This window comes from Podarcis filfolensis (assembly GCF_964270895.1).
Source record: "Podarcis filfolensis genome assembly, chromosome: 7".
NCBI lineage: Eukaryota > Metazoa > Chordata > Lepidosauria > Squamata > Lacertidae > Podarcis > Podarcis filfolensis.
This window is the reverse complement of record NC_139603.1, coordinates 62,146,174-62,152,173: the sequence shown is the minus strand read 5'-3', so window position 1 is coordinate 62,152,173 and position 6,000 is coordinate 62,146,174.

Here is a 6,000-nt window from a genome sequence, read left to right as displayed (position 1 = left end):
AGACCCATACTTGGATAGAAAATTTCATAACCCTTCACCACATACCAGTTTCCAGCTCTATGATGAACCCTTCTTCTGCAGAGGAACATTGGACATCTTCTTGTGTGTAAACAAAAATGTGATCAAAATGTGCACCCTTGCTCCCCAGATTAGAGCCCTTCATGCAAAGGGATGTGAAAATCTTTTGATTTTGGTTCCTCTCAGAATTGATTTACCATTAGCTGTAAACCACAGGACAGATCTTGGCTACAGCCCATGGCTATCCTGGAGAGAGCTAAACCACAAAACCAGGTATGAATGACAGGCTAAACCAAACTATGGCTTAGATTAGCTCAACAGCAGAACAACTAGGGAGGGGGGGAAGTGGCTGCAACTTCCTCTCCAGGAGCCTACATGTTGATGCTAAGCAATGGATTTGGCTTAGCGTGATGTGCAAACCAGGCCACAACTCTGAAAAGAATCCTTAATCTGATGTCCCAGTCCTTGATATGTTTCACAACAACCACAGAAGAACAGCTAAAACAGAAGACTGCTCTGGAATAAGCCTCTGCAGCACAGACAGAAGCACACGTGCTACTTCATTGTTGTGCTAGCAAGTTGTTTGGGAATTAACCACAAATTGAGAATAGCTGGGCTGCTAGAATATTCATAAGAACACTGAACAGCTTTTATGCAAGATGGGCCATATGGTAGGCTTCTGCACCTTCTACAGATATAAACACACACTTCCAACCTCATAAGCAAGCACGTGTTGTCGGTCGCTTTCCAGCAAAAGAACCTCAGAGAACTGCACAAATCTGTCCCTGCACTGTGTCATTTGGTAGCTTGTAGGTGGGAGTCAACTAAGGGTAGACCCACTCAGGGTAGACCCACTGAATTTAATGAGTATGACTAAGGTCCATTCATTTCATTGTGTCTGCTCTGAATGGAACTTAGTTGACTACCACCCTTGCCATTGTGCTATCTTCTAGATGTCGGAGGAGTCTCATACCCATTAGAGGATGTTGGAGATGTTCATCCAGCAACATCTGGGAGACACAATGGTGGTGACCCTTGATGGATGGTGTAAAAAGAAAAACCACACACCTCCAAGTAGTGTTTATTTTAGCCCTAAGTTGTCCACGGAGCTCAGAACTGGGAAGCAAAGATTTCTCCTTCCCTCATAGGGAGACTTTGTTTTTGTTTATTTGGCAAGGGTGAGGTGCTGGCCAAGTGCTTGCAAAGCCTTACATAACACAATAGTATGTGAGCTAATGCCACAAAGGTGAACTTTGCCACTTCAGGCATGTTTCCAGCGCACTGATTGTCACAGAGAGCCTTGAGCATCTGATGAGTGCAAGAAGCACATGCCCAATGGAACACAACAGCATGCAAATTTAATTTATTTTATCCACTGTATGCATATTATAATATTTATTTATTGCATCCATATACCACCTTTTTTCTCCAAGTTCAAGGTGGTGTACATGGTTCTCTCCCTCCTCAATTTATCTGCACAACAACCCTGTGTGGTAGGTTAGGCTGAGAGGCAGTGACTAGCCCGAGGTCACCCAGTGAACTTCATGACTGAAAAGGGATTTGAACCCTGGTCTCCCAAGTCCTAGTCCAACCACTATGCCACACTGCAGGGAGACTGCTTATAAGCAATAATTATATAATTCAATGGTATGAAGTGAGTCAGGGTAAGCAGAGAGGACAGGCTGATCCCATATTTGCAGTTTAGCCTAACATTGCTATCCTTTGTTCACTGGAGCATCCAGACTACTCCATTGCCAATGAATTGCATTCCACAGCTTCTCCTCCCATGATTCAACCAATAGATCTGTCATTATTTATTTCAAAGAACCTCAAGAGCTTTTTATTTGTGCTGGCATTTGGTAGTTGTGTTGATCCAAAATGCAGGGCATTAGCAGCTATGTCTAACTTCTCTCTATGCCTGCAGAGAAGATATATTTTGCTTGCTTCTTAATGCCCTGAGCCATTGACATCTAGAAACTTAAAAATAAATAAATACATACATTATACATTTTCTTGTCTGTTCAGATGTAACAAGGAAGTGGCATGTGGAACACCACCAAAATCCTGTGTCTAAAAAAAAAAAAAAGGACTGAGAAGCCAATAAGAAGCAACTTAATTACACTAGAAGTGATAAAGATTTTCCTAACTTACAACATTGTTTGAAACGTGCATTTAAAACAGGACCTATCTTCTCCTTTAGGGTATTTCAATGATTGCTCCTTTCAGATTTGCCACATTAACTTTTCAGCATCATATAAGCCTGATAGGGTACATCTTTGTTTCTTTATTTCTTTTCTATTAGTCGGAATCATTTATCACCCTGATAAAAACTTGTAACGGCTGTTTCTCTCCTGCTTTTCTTTGCGTTATAAAAGCCCTAGGGCTAATTAAGGCACTGATCCTGAAACAAAGCTCTTTAAACTTTATTGCCAGGAACAGTCAGATTGAATTGGCAGTATAGTGAAGTGTGCATATACCTATTTACAAGGTCAGGTTGCTACCAAAACTTTTTATTCTTTGTTATATAATAATGCATTAATCTGAAGGGGGAAAGTATACCCCCAAGAGATAGATACAAAAAAACCCCTGCTCTTATTGCCCACCTCCATCCATCCCACCTCTCGCTGGGACTACCAGCTGCCATAGCACTGATATCTTATGAATCTGATATCCTTTCGCCTTAAGGTGGAAGGCAAAGAATGGATTGTGATGGGCAGCTATCATCATTTCCATTGGGGACGGGCTGTGGCTCAGTGGTAGAGCATCTGTTTTGCATGCAGAAGGTGCCAGGTTCAATCCCTGGCATCTCCAGGTAGGCTTGGGAGAGAATCCTGCCTGAAACCCTATAGAGCCATTCAGTGTAGACAATACTAAGCTAGATAGGCCAATGGTCTCACTTGGTATAAGGCAGCTTCCTATGTTCCTGTGATTCACTGCCTTTGCTCCCCCCAGCCATGCAGGGCTCCCTTCTTACTCGGGAAGCAGCAGTGAGGAATGTGTGGGGCTGATTCCCAGACACCCAAGGGAAATGACAGCGGATATTCCCCCACAATGACACTATCTCAGGCAGCACAATCAACTCTCTGTCTTTAATTCTAAGTTAAAGGGCCAGGGGGTCTGAAGGCTGAAGATTAACCCAGAGAGCTGAGCCTACAACCTGTCATAGCCTCTCTCTCATGCACGAGCTGCCTCAGTACAGTGGTACCTTGGGTTACAAACACCTCAGGTTACAAACACTTCGGGTTACAGACTCTGCTAACCCGGAAGTAGTACCTCGGGTTAAGAACTTTACCTCAGGATGAGAACAGAAATCACGTGCTGGCGGAGCGGCAGCAGCGGGTGGCCCCATAAGCTAAAGTGGTACCTCAGGTTAAGAATAGTTTCAGGTTAAGAACGGACCTCCGGAACGAATTAAGTTTGTAAACAGAGGTGCCACTGTATTGTGTAGTTTCTTCTCAGGCTTTCATCTAGGAGCAATGGGGAAACCCCCAAGGGAGTGGAATGACCAGTGTCATGGAAGGCAAGGCACAGGAAAGTGCTGCTCTGGGATGCTTTTCAGTGGAGACGTGATGGTGTCAGCTGCTGAAACAGTGGGGTGATGATTGATCAGCCCTCCTTGATCTGGCAGATGAGGGAGGTGAAAATGAAGCTGAGAGCAGGAGTGGGGAATCTTTGGTCCTTCAGATGTTGCTAAACTACAATTCCCATCCATCCCAGCAAGCCTGGGCAATGGCCCAGGATAATGGGCATTGTAGTTTAGCAAAATCTGGAGGCCAAAGCTTCCACACCCTGAGCACAGAGGAAACTGGAGAATGAGTAAGAAAAGCAAGCAGAGGCTGCATATGTCTTTTCTTTTAAGGCGTTCCTACTTTACGCTGTTTAAACGATAACACTTGCATTTGTTTTGTTTGCATTTGGTTGTTTGCATTTCTAATTAAAAAACTGAACTTGCATTTCATCTGGCTGAATATTTTTTGTTAAATCTCAGTATGTTTTGCAAGTTGAACCTATGCAGTCAATTCAAAGGTGAATTTATTTTGCTTGCTTGCTTCCAAGAAACTATATGCATAACATTGCAGTCATGATGATCTTAATAAGTTGGGCATTATGCCACATGCTGCTGCTGTTGATGATATAATAATGGAGCAACACAGACGTCTGCATTTTTGGATTCTCTTTGGGGGTATGACTGTGGGAGCTGTCACGATGAGTCCTGCACTTCAACATTTACCGTTACACCACTGGGAGTGACAAATTGCAGGCTGAGCTAAAGCTACTTGGAGAAAAGCTTTGTGCATTTAAGTGAGTCCCAGTGCGGCTGCTGGTGTAGTTGCAGTGTCAGGCAAAAAAGTCATTAGATCTGCAACCCTATGCCTACTTACCAGGGGGGAAGTGATCCACATTGAACTAAACCAGGCTTACTTCTGATGCTTGCAATGTATAGACTTGCAATGCTGGAGAGCATAGTGATTCATTTGGTTTAAGAAAGCACATGTGGGAATTCAGTAACCATTTTAATTGTGCATATAGGATTAATTTTAGGGTACAGGATGGATGGATGGCTTCTTTGAATCCTGTATAGTTGCTTGCATTTTATTGGAAATGTATTTAAAAATTGGAATGTAATAAACTTGAAACAAATTCTGCCAAAGTGCATGTACTTTAGATAACTCATTATTTTTATTGAGGCAGAATTCCAAACAGTAGACAGTTGGCTTGTGAAACAGGGCAGTTTTGCATTCAGTGTTGGGGGCTCATTTTCTCCCTGGTGGTGCTCTCTGCCATGCACAGAAGTGCCTAAGGGAAAGAAAATATCCAGTTCTATTTTTAGCCACACACCTTGGAATACCTTGCCAACAAAAAGCAGCCCAGTAGCATTTTCAAATCGTAGCCTCAGTTAAGCTAGAAAATAACAGGTCTCTTTCATTTTGCCGCCTGGCTTTTCTTCTGAATTAGAGCCAAAAGAGGTTTAACACAGAAATCCTTAGCATGATTACTCAGAATTACTAAGCCCCTCCGAGTTGTATGGCTGCTGATCCAACTGTCCATCCAGCTTTATTAAAATGTTACTTATTAAAGGCTATTAATTACACATTATTTATATGATTCATTTTGCAGGTCTGGGAATCACTCTCACATCTGCCTACAGATTGTATCTGTGTACAACTCTCTCACACCCTTGTGAATTCACTTTTGAGAAAGGCTCATGGCAAGTTCTTAAATCCACATCTGCTGTTTGATGGCTGCAAGATCAAGTAGCAAATATGCAGTGTAACATGGCTGGCGTAGTCCCATGGTACTATACTGGAGACCGAGAAGAAAAATGTACTAGAAGAAAGGGAAATCCGCTAGTGGCAGAGGCACAATTTTTTGCGCATCAGTCTTCTGAACTCTGCTACTCTGAGCTGATGATTTTCTTATTTTCCAGCCTCACCTATCAATGATCAACAGGGACACCACCATGTTCCTCCTGTAGCCAGTTCTGAAACTCTGTAGTAATTACTCTGGGAGGATGCACCTTCTGCTTCCCATCATGGCAAGGGGATAGAGCAACATGGCCCCAAGCTACAGGCTATGGGAGGAACAACTGCTGTAATGCTTGCTTTCTTCTACTCTCCCTACTCGTTTTTAACATAGGTGCAACACCTCCGAAATGGTAGGTGCTTTGTGATGACAATACGAATAAATGCGTCAGGAGGTTTGTCCATAACTATGAGAAAGCTTGCTGGGGACAGAGTTTGAACTTTTTCTTTTCACAGCGAGTTAAACCATCTCCCAGTTGGGGAACAGGGCCTCTCCACCGCTTGAGGAATGACAGGCAGTGTCTTTTCCATTTAGATTGTTGTTGTTGTTTAGTCGTTTAGTCGTGTCCAACTCTTCGTGACCCCATGGACCAGAGCACACCAGGCACTCCCGTCTTCCACTGCCCCCCGCAGTTTGGTCAAACTCATGCTGGTAGCTTCGAGAACACTGTCCAACCAC